A 16258-nucleotide genomic window follows, 5' to 3' on the forward strand; every position below is an offset into this window, starting at 1 on the left:
CCGCTCCAGCAGTCCCGTGTCATGCCGCTGCTGCAGCCGTTGCCGCGCCCGTCTCCTGCACTCCGTTGGGCGCACGCCCCTGCCTGGTGTCCTGCTCCCCGGGCGCGCGCTTCCACTCTGCTCAGGAGGGCGCGCGCTCTCCATTTCCACTGAAGGCGCGCGCCTCCTCCTTCTCTCGGCTCTGGGAGGGGGTCATAACCGGAAGTCCCAGGCACATTCCCTATATCAGGCCGCCTCTTCCTCCTGGCGGTGCCTGATGATCACTTGTGCCCAGATAGTGTCTCTGGCTCCTCGTTCCCCTGTGCGCTCCTCTGCCTGCAGCTTCCTCTTTCCAGTCCTCTGCTTACCTCTCTGCTCCTTTCTCTTCTAGGTCCTGCTAGTCCATGGCTCCACTCCATCCTGTGCTGTCTTGCAGCTGCGCCCTCCTGTCTATGTCCGCACCCTGCTGTTTAGCCTCCATTCAAGTCTCGTTTGCCGTCCTGGTTCCCGTCCCTGGGAGATCTTCCACCAGCCTCTCCACCCTCCTGTCGTGCCTCCTGTATCCTGCCCTGGGTACCAGCTGCCGTGGTAATAGTTACCCGCGGGCCTGCCCCAAACACTCCCTGTATAAGGGGTGGTCCACCTGGTCAGCTCGCCCGTGGGAGGTTCGTTGCCACGGTCCAGTGGGTCCACTCCAGGAGTTTCTCATAAAGTATCACAACACCCTCTTCCTCAACACCAATCCTCTTCATCTACTCTGCCCTGGGACTGCAGCCCTACCTGTGGAGGGCTACAACATCATTGCTGCACCACACCATCTGTCCCAGAGGATCTGTTTGCAGTGTCGGCTTAACCCCTTTATTGCTGAGCACCACAGGTGGCGTCACGTATCATCCACTCATAAATTTTAACCAGCCACGCTTTAACCCCTTTTTACATGGACGCCCAGGGCCACGGACCGGGTCACCGCTACTGTGACACTTCCCTCTGAGATACCGGCCCGGTACCGAGTACCCCACTGCCCTGGCGGGCGACCCAACTTCATTAGTATTTGGTACCATTGCCCTTAAACTGAATCACTTGGGTCAAATGTTTGGACATCCTTCTGCAAGCTACTTACAATAGTTGGTCGGAATTTGGGCCCATTCCTCCTGACAAAACTGGTGTAACTGATCCAGGTTTGTAGGTTGCCTTGCTCACACCTGCCTATTCAGCTTTGCCCATAAATTTTCAATAGGACTGGGATCAGGGATTTGTGATGGCCACTCCAAAACATTGACTTTGTTATCCTTAAGCCACTTTGTTGCCATTTTGGCAGCATGCTTCGGGTTATAGTCCATTTGGAAGACCCATATCCACCCAAGTTTTAACTTCCTAGCTGATATCTTTAGATGTTTCTTCAGTATTGCCACATAATCTTCTTTTCTAATGATGCCATCTATTTTGTGAAGTGCACCAATCCCTCCTGCAGCAAAACAACCCCACAACAGGATGCTGCCACCCCATGTTTCAAAGTTGGGATGGTGTTCTTAGGCTTCCAAGCTTCTCCCTTTGTTCCTCCAATCATAACGATTGTCATTATGCCCATAAAGTTCAATTTTAATTTCATGAGACCACACGGCATGTCTCCAAAAATTAAGGTATTTGTTCCTGTGTGCATTTGGAAATATTAATCTGGCTTTTTTATGTTTCTTTTGGAATAATGTCTTCTTCCTGGCAGAGTGGCCTCTCTGTCCATGTTGATACAGTACTCATTTCACTGTGGATATTGACACAATCTTACCAGCTTCCGCCATCATCTTCACAAGGTCTTTTGCCTTTGTCCTTGGGTTGATATGCACATGTCGGACCAAAGCACGTTCAACTCTGGGACACAGAACACGTCTCCTTCCTGAGTGGTATGATGGCTGGACATTCCCATCTTGTTTATGTGGCGCACTTGAGGCTTCAGTCGCCACAGAGGTACTGCACCTTCTCCTAAGGTGTGGTACCCCACCTTCCAGGTAGGCTGGGAACTCTCTTCCGCATTCCAACACCTGCACCCAACACACAGGATAGTTCAGCAGGGACCCATCCATGCTTTATGCTGGAAAGGTCATAGGGTGCCTTTTGTGGTCCCTGGCTTTGTAACATGAGAGGTGCTGGGGAAGCGGGTGGAGTTAGCTATAAAAGAGAGGGAAGGTGTAGGATTTCAGGGCAGTCTGGGGTGAGTCCCAGAGAAGTCAGGTCAGTCTGACAGAGGGTCAGAGAGAAAGGAAGTCACTCAGACAGGAGTGAGGATCCCTGGAAGAGGCATGGAGGAAGGAGTGCTGCAGCTGCCTCAGTGAACTGGGCAAGCTGGCACGGCAAGGAAGAGAAGGAGAAAGAGACGTAGACTGGAGACTACAGATTCCATAAGAGAGATAGAACAGATCGGAACGAAGGAGAATAGAAGGACAGTGGGAAGCAGGTTGAGAAAGAGAGAGAACCCTTCCAGTCCAGAGCGCAAAGGCCGGGGCCCGGTCCCCGAGGTTGATTGGATCTTTATGTCCGGCAACAGACACCGGAGGAGTAGTGAGCCACTAACGCCTTGCTCCCATCATAGACTTTGGACACAACAGCAACTGAATAGAGAGCCGGGAAGCAGAGAGGAGTCCCCGAAGCAGGCTACCGGTGTCTGTCATACAAGTAGAGACTAGAAACACTTAGAGAGAGGCATTCCAGGGTAACTAAGTACTGGAGTGCTTCGCACCTAAAGGCACATTGGAGGAGTCGTTCAGTAAGGTACATATTGGCGGAGTGTGGAGGGGAGAATCCTATCCTGCCAGGAGGTTGGCTGGGGCCCTGACCCGAAGAACACAGTGCGGAGGCAGGCAGTTGTGTGAACTGCAAACAGTGAGTAAAGCTTTGGAACCGCATACTCTGGTGTCCTCCAGTTATTCCAGCACAGCCACATCTGGGTAACAACATCTATACCATTCTGCGCCTCTCCTCGTCCATTGCACCTACACTGCCCTGGGACTACAGCTCCACCTGTGGGGAGCTACACCATCTTTGCTGCACCACACCATCAGTCCCAGTGGATCTGCATGCAGCGTTGGCTCAACATCTTACTTGCCAAACACCACAGGGGGTGTAACGAACTATCCAAAGAAACTATTACACCATTAACATCACCGCCATTGATATCGGGCGCCCAGGGCCATGGACCGGGTCACCGCTGCTGTGACACACATTCCCCCTTGACACCGGCCCGGTACCGAGTACCCCGCTGCCCTGGGTGTGAGGGGCGACCCATTTGTACTTGCATATAATTGTTTGTACAAATGAACAAGCAGAAGAAGAAAGACGCGCACTCTTGCTGTGGAGATAGGTGCTAACTGTACGTGGAGGGTCCACAAACAATAGTCAGTAGATAAACAGTCGCACTCAAGTGTGGATTAATCTTGCCAAAAAATCTTGAAGATTTTGTGAAATTTTTGGATTTTTATTTTATTTCAAATACATCAAATATTGTAACACCGCAGACAAAAGAAGTATCCAAAATGTGGGTATAATATCGTAATCCAGGATATGAGTATACTATGATTACGTTTCGACCTACTACACCGCAGGTCCAGGCTGCTCCCATGCCATCAGCCCCTGTTTGGGACTTCTGAAAATGCTCTAATTAATCTTTTCCTTGACACTACTTGAGTATGGTTTGAGAAAGGCCTCTTAGTAGGTCGAAACGTAACCATAGTATACTCATATCCTGGATTACGATATTATACCCACATTTTGGATACTTCTTTTGTCTGCGGTGTTACACTATTTGATGTATTTGAAATAAAATAAAAATCCAAAAATTTCACAAAATCTTCAAGATTTTCTGTACAAATGAACAAGGCACCTTCAGGTATCTTCAAATTGTAACCCAAGACTTGTGCATGTCCACAATTGTTTTCCTGATATCTTGGTTGATTTCTTGAGAATTTCCCATGATGCTACACAAAGAAGTAGTGTGTTTCAGGTGAGCATTAAAATACATCCACAAGTGTGTCTCTAATTAAATAAAAAAATATCAGAAGCTTCCAAACACGTGACATCATCATATTGGCAGTCCAGAATTGTTTAAAGGCATAGTAATCTTAGCGTATGTAAACTTTTGACTTTGCAGTAAGTAATATAAATGAATTAAAACATTCTCTCTTATTATGCTGGCATTGGGCAAATATTAATAATTATGGTAATCCTAATTGACCTAGAACAGGAAAGGTTTATTCTGATTTCATATCAGATATTGAGAAAAACATGCATGGGTGTCTTTTTATACAGTGCATGTAAACTTCTAGTTTCAACTGTATACCAGGAGGTCTCCCGACAGAATGATCAGCAGGATAAGATTTTATGCTATCTTCAGCCTGTGAATACCCATTTAGAAATGCTGGCAGTACCGGCCGCTTCGACTTTCTCTCAAGCGGCAGTTACCATGACAGTGTCCCACCAGGCTGCTAGCTATGCAGGTTCGGAATCTTGTTTGTCAGCTCCTCCATGCTTTAGTAGTAATAGTACTTGTAAATAACATAGGCTACTTAGTTGAAACCATTCTAATCCAAAAAGCATTAACTCCATCCCTTCGCAACATGGTGTACCCAATCGGGATGGTCCTATCCTATTTATAGTATTAAAGCCAGTCCCGTCTGCTTCAGTGGTACCTGTCGTTTTACTTTGCCTGCTTGCATATATTGGACATTGCCACAGGCTGCCGCAGCTACCCGTTCCTAGGGGGTCAGGTGCCATCTAAACAAGGTCAGTTCTGGAGTAGCACTTGGACCACCTTCCTTGTCTCGCCTCAGATCTCGGTATTGTATGCCGCTGCGTATGCATTGTCAGATTGGTTGAGGCTCGTAGTCATGCCCCTCCAGGTCTTCCTTGGGCTCCAGCACAGTGATTCCACATCCCAGCCGATTACATTCCTCTTTTAATCCAAAATTCAGGGACAGCCTGATCACTGCCTCCTAAATTCCCAGCCACCCTTACTTCCTCAACCATTTCATCCCTGTTGGTAAGAATTAAGTCCAAGATTGCATGTCATGTGTCCTTTATGTTCTTCTCTCCTCGCATTCTTACCCAAGCAGTTTCTACAGAGCTACCAGTCTCTGAAGCTTGGCTCTCTGTGGAGATATATGTTTTCCTAACATTCAATGCAACACCTTCTTCCTTCTTGTTAATCCTGTTAGTAATAAATAAATCCCACCAAGTCCCACATCCCACCAAGTATTCTGATGAACAGCAGGTGCTACTCCAGGACAGTCCACAGAGGTATGGCAGCTGACCCCCAAGGGACTGGCAGCTGGAACGACCCAGAGGAAAAGATGTGGATTGGTAGGGTAGACATACAGACATGCACGGCAGATGCAGTCGAGTCAGCCTGTAATGCAGATTGTCATGGCAGGTGCAGGGTGGACCGTCTGTAATACAGATTGGCATGAAAGATGCAGGCGGGTCCGGCTGCTATACAGGTTGGCATTACAAATGCTGGCGGGTTCGGTTGTACTACAGATTGGCACGGCTGTTGCAGACGCGTTCAGCTATAATACAGCTTGGCATGGCAAGTGCAGGCTAGTCAAGCTGTAATAAATATTGGTTTGGCAGGTGCATGGGGGTTCGGCTATTATTCAGTTTGGCATGGCAAGTGCAGGCAAATCCGGTTGTAATAAAGACTAACAAGGCGAGTATTAGGAAAGTAGGTTAAGGGACTGAGACTCTAGCAGGAACTAATAGATGGGAACCAGGGCCGGACTGGCCATCTGGCAAATGCCAGAAGGGCCTGTCTGGTCGTGGGCCCCCTTGTCTGCTATGCTGTTAACAGAATTCTCAAGACACCAATACTGTTAAGAGCTGTGACGAAGCACAAAGCCTCTTACTCCGTAACTTACACCAGCAGGCCATGGGCATCATTAGAAATTTTGTTCTTGTAGTAAATCTTGCTTTCCTCCATCCAGAGTTCTATTAGTAATATATCCCATCTGTTTGAGGACAGTAGCAACATGGGCCTGTGTGATTTTAAATGCCAGAACTGAATTTCAGTCCCAGTCCGTACTTGCTGCCGCCATAGGCAGATTGAGCACAGTGCACCTTGCCGCCATAGGCAGACTTGGCATATTGCATCCTGTCGCCACAGGCAGATTAGGTATGGCGACAGGAAGCACTGTGCCCAATCTGCCTGTGGCGACAGGATGCACTGTGCCCAATCTGCCTGTGAGGGCAGGATGCACTGTGCTCAATCTGCCTGTGGCGGCAGGATGCACTGTGCCTAATTTACCTGTGGCAGCAGGATTCAATGTGTTTAATCTGCCTGTGGTGGCAAGATGCACTGTGCCTAATCTGCCTGTGGCGGCAGGATGCACTGTACCCAATCTGCCTGTGGTATGATGGCAGGATGCACTGTGCCAAATCTGCCTGTGGTGGCAAGATGCACTGTGACCCTTCTGCTTGTGGTGGCAGGATGCACTGTGCCCAGTCTGCCTGTGGCGGCAGGATGCAATGTGCTCAATCTGCCTGTGGCAACAGGATGCACTGTACCCAATCTGCCTGTGGTGTGGTGGCAGGATGCACTCTGCCTAATCTGCCTGTGGCGGCAGGATGCAATGTGCTCAATCTGCCTGTGGTGTGGCGGCAGGATGTACTGTGCCTAGTCTGCCTGTGGTGGAAGGATGCACTGTGCCCAATCTGCCTGTGGCAGCAGGGTGCACTGTGCCCAATCTGCCTGTGGTGTGGTGGCAGGGTGCACTGTGCCCAATCTGCCTGTGGTGTGGCGGCAGGGTGCACTGTGCCCAATCTGCCTGTGGTGTGGCGGCAGGATGCAATGTGCCCAATCTGCCAGTGGTGGCAAGATGCACTGTGCCAAATTTGCCTATGGTGCCCGATCTGCCCATGGTGTGGCGACAGGGTGCACTGTGCCCAATCTGCCTGTGGTGGCAGGATGCACTGTGCCTAATCCGCCTGTGGTGTGGCGGCAGGGTGTACTGTGCCCAATCTGCCTGTGGTGTGGCGGCAGGATGCACTGTGTCCAATCTGCCTGTGGTGTGGTGGCAGGGTGCACTGTGCCCAATCTGCCTGTGGTGTTGTAGCAGGTTGCACTGTGTCCAATCTGCCTGTGGTACAAAGCAGCAATTTGAGAGGGCACCATCAATTTAATAAGCAAGGGGATCACCAGATACATAAATTTAAACTACTACCAAACCAGAAAAAAGTACACGCATTAAAGGATTGGGATCACCACATTAATAATTTGATTCAAAAATAACAATTTTTATTGTAAACACCACATACAGATTGTTAAAAACATTTAAAATCCCAAGCAAAAAAGGACAGAGGATTTGGGTCCAAAGAATAAGAGTAAAATACTGGCGGCAGGGTGCACTGTGCTCAATCTTCCTGGGGTATAGCGGCAGGATGCACTGTGCCCAATATGCCTGTGATGAGGTGGCAGGGTGCACTGTGCCCATCTGTCTTTAGTGTCGTGGCGGCAGGATGGACTGTGCCCAATCTGCCTGTGGTGTGGCGGCAGGATGTACTGTGCCTAGTCTGCCTGTGGTGGAAGGATGCACTGTGCCCAATCTGCCTGTGGCAGCAGGGTGCACTGTGCCCAATCTGCCTGTGGTGTGGTGGCAGGGTGCACTGTGCCCAATCTGCCTGTGGTGTGGCGGCAGGGTGCACTGTGCCCAATCTGCCTGTGGTGTGGCGGCAGGATGCAATGTGCCCAATCTGCCAGTGGTGGCAAGATGCACTGTGCCAAATTTGCCTATGGTGCCCGATCTGCCCATGGTGTGGCGACAGGGTGCACTGTGCCCAATCTGCCTGTGGTGGCAGGATGCACTGTGCCTAATCCGCCTGTGGTGTGGCGGCAGGGTGTACTGTGCCCAATCTGCCTGTGGTGTGGCGGCAGGATGCACTGTGTCCAATCTGCCTGTGGTGTGGTGGCAGGGTGCACTGTGCCCAATCTGCCTGTGGTGTTGTAGCAGGTTGCACTGTGTCCAATCTGCCTGTGGTACAAAGCAGCAATTTGAGAGGGCACCATCAATTTAATAAGCAAGGGGATCACCAGATACATAAATTTAAACTACTACCAAACCAGAAAAAAGTACACGCATTAAAGGATTGGGATCACCACATTAATAATTTGATTCAAAAATAACAATTTTTATTGTAAACACCACATACAGATTGTTAAAAACATTTAAAATCCCAAGCAAAAAAGGACAGAGGATTTGGGTCCAAAGAATAAGAGTAAAATACTGGCGGCAGGGTGCACTGTGCTCAATCTTCCTGGGGTATAGCGGCAGGATGCACTGTGCCCAATATGCCTGTGATGAGGTGGCAGGGTGCACTGTGCCCATCTGTCTTTAGTGTCGTGGCGGCAGGATGGACTGTGCCCAATCTGCCTGTGGTGTGGCGGCAGGATGTACTGTGCCTAGTCTGCCTGTGGTGGAAGGATGCACTGTGCCCAATCTGCCTGTGGCAGCAGGGTGCACTGTGCCCAATCTGCCTGTGGTGTGGTGGCAGGGTGCACTGTGCCCAATCTGCCTGTGGTGTGGCGGCAGGGTGCACTGTGCCCAATCTGCCTGTGGTGTGGCGGCAGGATGCAATGTGCCCAATCTGCCAGTGGTGGCAAGATGCACTGTGCCAAATTTGCCTATGGTGCCCGATCTGCCCATGGTGTGGCGACAGGGTGCACTGTGCCCAATCTGCCTGTGGTGGCAGGATGCACTGTGCCTAATCCGCCTGTGGTGTGGCGGCAGGGTGTACTGTGCCCAATCTGCCTGTGGTGTGGCGGCAGGATGCACTGTGTCCAATCTGCCTGTGGTGTGGTGGCAGGGTGCACTGTGCCCAATCTGCCTGTGGTATTGTAGCAGGTTGCACTGTGTCCAATCTGCCTGTGGTACAAAGCAGCAATTTGAGAGGGCACCATCAATTTAATAAGCAAGGGGATCACCAGATACATAAATTTAAACTACTACCAAACCAGAAAAAAGTACACGCATTAAAGGATTGGGATCACCACATTAATAATTTGATTCAAAAATAACAATTTTTATTGTAAACACCACATACAGATTGTTAAAAACATTTAAAATCCCAAGCAAAAAAGGACAGAGGATTTGGGTCCAAAGAATAAGAGTAAAATACTGGCGGCAGGGTGCACTGTGCTCAATCTTCCTGGGGTATAGCGGCAGGATGCACTGTGCCCAATATGCCTGTGATGAGGTGGCAGGGTGCACTGTGCCCATCTGTCTTTAGTGTCGTGGCGGCAGGATGGACTGTGCCCAATCTGCCTGTGGTGTGGAAGCAGGGTGCACTGTGCTCTGCCCAATCTGACTGTGGTGTGATGGCAGGGTGCACTGTGCCCATCTGCCTGTGGGGTGGCGGCAGGGTGCACTGTGCCCATCTGCCTGTGGGGTGGCGGCAGGGTGCACTGTTCCCATCTGCCTGTGGGGTGGCGGCAGGATGCACTGTGCCCATCTGCCTGTGGGGTGGCGGCAGGATGCACTGTGCCTATCTGCCTGTGGGGTGGCGGCAGCGTGCACTGTGCCCATCTGCCTGTGGGGTGGCGGCAGGGTGCACTGCGCCCATCTGCCTGTGGGGTGGCGGCAGGGTGCACTGTGCCCATCTGCCTGTGGGATGGCGGCAGGGTGCACTGTGCCCATCTGCCTGTGGGATGGTTGCATGGTGCACTGTGCCCATCTGCCTGTGGTGTGGTGGCAGGGTGCACTGTGCCCATCTGCCTGCGGGGTGGTTGCATGGTGCACTGTGCCCATCTGCCTGTGGTGTGGTGGCAGGGTGCACTGTGCCCATCTGCCTGTGGGGTGGCGGCAGGGTGCACTGTGCCCATCTGCCGGTGGTGTGGTGGCAGGATGCACTGTGCCCATCTGCCTGTGGTGTGGTGGCAGGGTGCACTGTGCCCATCTGCCTGCGGGGTGGTTGCATGGTGCACTGTGCCCATCTGCCTGTGGGGTGGCGGCAGGATGCACTGTGCCTATCTGCCTGTGGGGTGGCGGCAGCGTGCACTGTGCCCATCTGCCTGTGGGGTGGCGGCAGGATGCACTGTGCCCATCTGCCTGTAGGGTGGCGGCAGGGTGCACTGTACCCATCTGCCTGTGGGGTGGCGGCAGGGTGCACTGCGCCCATCTGCCTGTGGGGTGGCGGCAGGGTGCACTGTGCCCATCTGCCTGTGGGATGGCGGAAGGGTGCACTGTGCCCATCTGCCTGTGGGATGGTTGCATGGTGCACTGTGCCCATCTGCCTGTGGTGTGGTGGCAGGGTGCACTGTGCCCATCTGCCTGCGGGGTGGTTGCATGGTGCACTGTGCCCATCTGCCTGTGGTGTGGTGGCAGGGTGCACTGTGCCCATCTGCCTGTGGGGTGGCGGCAGGGTGCACTGTGCCCATCTGCCTGCGGTGTGGTGGCAGGATGCACTGTGCCCATCTGCCTGCGGTGTGGTGGCAGGGTGCACTGTGCCCATCTGCCTGTGGGGTGGCGGCAGGGTGCACTGTGCCCATCTGCCTGTGGGATGGTTGCATGGTGCACTGTGCCCATCTGCCTGCGGTGTGGTGGCAGGGTGCACTGTGCCCATCTGCCTGCGGTGTGGTTGCATGGTGCACTGTGCCCATCTGCCTGTGGTGTGGTGGCAGGGTGCACTGTGCCCATCTGCCTGTGGGGTGGTTGCATGGTGCACTGTGCCCATCTGCCTGTGGGGTGGTGGCAGGGTGCACTGTGCCCATCTGCCTGTGGGGTGGCGGCAGGGTGCACTGTGCCCATCTGCCTGTGGGGTGGCGGCAGGGTGCACTGTGCCCATCTGCCTGTGGGGTGGCGGCAGGGTGCACTGTGCCCATCTGCCTGTGGGGTGGTTGCAGGGTGCACTGTGCCCATCTGCCTGTGGGGTGGTTGCAGGGTGCACTGTGCCCATCTGCCTGCGGGGTGGTGGCAGGGTGCACTGTGCCCATCTGCCTGCGGGGTGGTGGCAGGGTGCACTGTGCCCATCTGCCTGTGGGGTGGTGGCAGGGTGCACTGTGCCCATCTGCCTGCGGGGTGGTTGCAGGGTGCACTGTGCCCATCTGCCTGCGGGGGTGGCGGCAGGGTGCACTGTGCCCATCTGCCTGTGGGGTGGTGGCAGGGTGCACTGTGCCCATCTGCCTGCGGGGTGGTGGCAGGGTGCACTGTGCCCATCTGCCTGCGGGGTGGTTGCAGTGTGCACTGTGCCCATCTGCCTGCGGGGTGGTGGCAGGGTGCAGTGCCCATCTGCCTGCGGGGTGGTTGCAGGGTGCACTGTGCCCATCTGCCTGTGGGGTGGTTGCAGGGTGCACTGTGCCCATCTGCCTGCGGGGTGGTTGCAGGGTGCACTGTGCCCATCTGCCTGTGGGGTGGTGGCAGGGTGCACTGTGCCTATCTGCCTGCGGGGTGGTGGCAGGGTGCTCTGTGCCCATCTGCCTGCGGGGTGATTGCAGGGTGCACTGTGCCCATCTGCCTGTGGGGTGGTGGCAGGGTGCACTGTGCCCATCTGCCTGCGGGGTGGTTGCAGGGTGCTCTGTACCAGGCGGCGCTGCGCTCAGAGTGCAGACAGTGATCCTAGTGATGGGGAGGAAGGAGTTACCGGAGCCGTCCTCGTGTGAGTGACAGCAGGCTCCACCAATGCGGTGAGATCGGGGCGGGCAGTGCGGCGGAGGGTGTGATGAGAGCTCGGCCTGGGGAGCTTCACACCGATCTGTGGCTGTGGATACACGAGGAGAGGTGAGTGTGTGCCCGGACATGGTGTGTCTGCCCCTAATGTGCCCGTCCCCGGGTTGCCCGGTGCCGCTCCGCTCTGGACGGATGGTCCCTGCAATAACACATGGCGGTGTGATGTGACCATGGGCAGCTCAGCACAGGCCCTTCCAGCCTGTATACTGTGCTCTAGCTGGGTGCGGTGTGCATGTGGTGTGTTGTCAGTGTGCACTGTGCTTGCTCTATGCTACTGAGCTCTATGCTACTGACTACTGCTCCTTTCTGACGGTTTCAGCACCTTCCTACTGTCCACCCTGTGACCACAGCGCCACCGCTGACCATACTCGGTACTGCAGCCCTGCTGGATTCAGGTAGGACGCTACATGGTCACCCTGACAGCAGGGAGGTGAGCAGGGGGAGCGGGCATCAGCATGGATAACTGGCACCAGCATGGAGAGCCGGCATCAACACGGGAAGCGGGCACCAGCAGGGAGAGCAAGCATCAACATGGAGAGCGGGCACCAGCAGGGAGAGCGGGCATCAGCAAGGGAAGCGGGCATCAGCAGGGAGAGCGGGCACCAGCAGGGAGAGCAAGCATCAACATGGAGAGCGGGCACCAGCAGGGAGAGCAAGCATCAACATGGAGAGCGGGCACCAGCAGGGAGAACTGGCATCAACATGGAGAGCGGGCACCAGCAGGGAGAACTGGCATCAACATGGAGAGCGGGCACCAGCAGGGAGAGCCGGCATCAACAAGGAGAGTATGCATCAGCAGGGAGAACTGGCATCAGCAAGGGAAGCTGGCACCAGCAGGGAGAACTGGCATCAACAAGGAGAGTAGGCATCAGCATGGAGAGCGGGCACCAGCAGGGAGAGCCGGCATCAAAAAGGAGAGTATGCATCAGCAGGGAGAACTGGCATCAGCAAGGGAAGCTGGCACCAGCAGGGAGAACTGGCATCAACAAGGAGAGTAGGCATCAGCATGGAGAGCGGGCACCAGCATGGAAAGCGGGCACCAGCAGGGAGAGCAAGCATCAATATGGAGAGCGGGCACCAGCATGGAGAGCGGGCACCAGCAGGGAGAGCAAGCATCAATATGGAGAGCGGGCACCAGCAGGGAGAGCGGGCATCAGCAAGGGAAGCGGGCACCAGCAGGGAGAGCGGGCACCAGCAGGGAGAGCGGGCACCAGCAGGGAGAGCGGGCACCAGCAGGGAGAGCCGGCATCAGCAAGGGAAGCGGGCATCAGCAGGGAGAGCCGGCATCAACAAGGAGAGTTGGCATCAGCAGGGAGAGCGGGCACCAGCAGGGAGAGCAAGCATCAACATGGAGAGCGGGCATCAGCAGGGAGAGCAAGAATCAACAGGGAGAGCGGGCATCAGCAGAGCTCTGCATGGGTTTCCTCTCAGACTGCAAAAACATAGGGAATATAGAGTGAGTCCCAATGGGGACAGCGATGATATCTGTAAAGCTGTGCAGAGTATGATGGAGGAATATAAGGAAGCAGATAATAGTCAGTAGGATATAAATAGAATTAAAGGGTATGTGCAAAGATCAGCAGTAACCTGATAACTTCCTGATCACTGGGGGTCTGATTGCTGGGACTCCCATTGAACCTGAGAACCGGGCTGCTTGTAGCCGTCTCTGAATAACGCGGAGGCCGAGCACCCGTGCTCCATTCATTCCTAGTTGAGCTCTCTTGTGCTTTGGATACATTAGTAATTGTGTGGATGCCCTTCTGGCAGGATGTAATATTATATATACAGTATATATATATTTCCTGTATGTCACTATTGGTTGTATATGAAGCTTGTGGTTTCCATATTATATGTCAGCATACATTGCGGGAGGTACATTTCCACATTAGGGGCTTTGGTCGGGGTCTTTACATCCTTTTCGATGTTTTTAACTTTTTTATTGTCCATTATGAATAAAGGATTTTACCTTTGCACGTGGGGCCTATTTTGCGAATGTCATTTTCCTTGGTCATTGCGAGGCCTCATTCAGACGTCTGGTTTTCCCATATGTCCTGCCTGTGATTTTCCTACATAGAACACCTTCCCATTATAATCTCTGGCGCTGTACACATTTTTTTTGTACTCTGCGTATTTTTGATCAGGGTCACAGATTAAAATCACCCATACAAGTCTGTGGGACGATGCGAATCCCAGACAGCACACACATGGCGTCCGTGTGCGATCTGTATGCTGTATCCGTATAATGGAGAAAACCACTGCTGAAGCTCTGATGGGAAACGCTGGTACACTAACCAAAATCAGGTTACTTTTTGATAATAGGAGAGCCACTGGCACCTGACTGAGGTCATAGTATTGGTATACATGGGCCAGCACCCCAGCTCTTATATTTTGTGGATTGTCGATCAGTACCACAATATTACTTTTTAAGGCATGGATTGATGAAAAATGAGTTGAATACTCCCCTTCCAAAACCTGGCGGATCCAACGCTGGCCACCACGTAGTAGGTCTCTGCCGACTCTAAGCAGTTTCTGCCCAGTTTGGAAAGCTCAGCACCACTACAGCCTGTGATTGGCTGCAGTGGTCAGGTGACAATTACAGGTTGCTGCTTTGCAAGGCTTTCCAAATGGTGCAGACACCCCTTGCGGAGAGCTCCTGAGTGAACCGCTCTTTCTACAGAGATGCTGAAAGGTAAGTATACCACTATTTATTAGTTTTACTCAATGCATTCATAGAAATAAATATATATTGGTGGATAACTCCTGTAGCCCCTTATCGACATATGACGTACAGTTACATAATATGCTGGCTTCCTGACCTTGTTGTGGTCTCAGGAACTGAGCCTGCATCTTTGCCAGGAAATGATGGTTACATGATCCAGTCATCATCTGCCTCTAACAGCCGTGCATGGAATTAAGCTCTGTCTGCAGCTGTCAACCAGTCTGTGGCAGCAGCATTTACAGCGCTCCTTCCGTGGGCGTACTACTGAAATCCGCCCATCATCTTGTCCACAACGCCATCACGGGACCCCAGTGAGTTGCTTTGACAACCGGGGGATACTCCTGTCAGTACTGACTCCTGTGGAAGCCTGCCCATGGCTGGTGTTCATAGGAGACCGCTACTTTTCCTATACACAGCAGTACTGTGGTATTGCTGTATATAATACAAGCGATCGGATTATCGTAGGTTCAAGTCCCCTAAGGGCATAACAAGTACAGAAAATATGAAAAAAAGAAAAAATGTGAAAGTTCAGATCACTACCATTTCCCCCAGTAAATATTAATAAAAACTTTTTTTTAGTCCTTCGTAACACTGCAAAAAATGCAATAAGAAGCGATCAAAACATTGTACCTACCCTCAAATGGTGTGAATAGAAATATTACCTCAGAGCGCAAAAATAAAAACAAGCCATCAACCGAAAACTGAAAGCGTTCCGGCTCTTCCAAAGTGGCCACACAAGCGACGCCCCAGTTAAATAATAAAACTGTACGTGTTTGTTATCGCTGTAATTGTACTGACCCGAGGAGTCATATGGCCAAGTCATCTTCACAGTTCAATGTACGCCGTAAATAAGGGAAAAAAAATGTAGAATTCAAGCTTTTTTTCGTCATTTCACCACACTTTACTTTTTTTTTTTCTTACGCATGATAAAATGAATGTTGTCATTCAAAAGTACAACTCGTCCCACAAAAACACATTGATGAAAATAGTAAAAAGCTATGACTCTTGGAAGAAGGGGAGGAAAATACAAAAGCCGGCCATGAAAGGGTTAATGTATCCGTGGTTCAGAAATCCCGCGCTATAGGGTGCGATAAGGAGACAACTGTAACATGTTTTCATGTCTTTGATGCACAGGGGATTTTAGTACTACTGTATGTTTTGCTCATATAGAAGAGTCGTTCTTGTAATTGGCCCCCAGAGGGATTTTTGCTCTTAGGAATTTTGATTGACTGATCGGGAATCGTTGAGGCAATCTCGTGATGACTTTACTATAGTTTATTATGACCTATATTATTGCTGACCACCTTTTTTGGCTATCACATTCATTAATCTCTTGGTTTCATTTTTTTTTACCATTTTGCTTAGATCATTGCATGAAAGTGTTTGGTATCTGTTGTGTATCCAACCCCGAGCATATAAAGAACAGCACTATTAGTCATCGTAGTCACTAGGTCTATTAAAAATGCCGTATTAGATACTGTGTGTGTTATTTAATATGTATAGTATGGATTATAACAATGAAGGGTTTTTAGAGACCTTTCTATCATGTATTTCAATGGTCTACTCTGATATATAAGTCCATAGTTCTCCCCCTCTTTCTATACACGCCCCCTGAGGAAGAGGGTGAAACGTGCGTCGGGGCTCTGGACACTTCCAGGCAGGCTACTGTGACAGGTCTGTTATTAATTAATTATTCAGCTATCTATTGATTCTGATATCCCCTGTATCTGCTGATAAATACGCCTACTGCTTACCGTATATGGTTCACCAATTCTTTCATCCTGTATTAAATGATGGTTTTGTCACTAATTGGGGTAATAACCCTTTAGGTACTAGTTTCCATGCCTTACCCTCCTATACG

At 51.7% G+C, this 16258-nt stretch overlaps 1 protein-coding gene across 2 annotated transcripts in view; it reads left to right on the plus strand.

The window, feature by feature from the left end:
* The first annotated feature begins 11625 nt into the window (after positions 1 to 11625).
* Positions 11626 to 16258, plus strand: part of WDR17 (WD repeat domain 17) — a 217495-nt gene continuing 212862 nt past the window's right edge. The window contains exons 1-2 of one of the 2 annotated variants that reach the window (XM_073577634.1): positions 11626 to 11729; positions 11998 to 12073. The gene's annotated coding sequence lies outside the window, so the exon portion shown is untranslated. The remainder of the gene's footprint in view (positions 11730 to 11997; positions 12074 to 16258) is intronic. The other variant, XM_073577644.1, reaches the window with a different exon arrangement.

This window comes from Dendrobates tinctorius, unplaced genomic scaffold, assembly GCF_039654945.1.
Source record: "Dendrobates tinctorius isolate UK_male_01 unplaced genomic scaffold, ASM3965494v1 ptg000008l, whole genome shotgun sequence".
NCBI classification, from domain to species: Eukaryota; Metazoa; Chordata; class Amphibia; order Anura; family Dendrobatidae; genus Dendrobates; species Dendrobates tinctorius.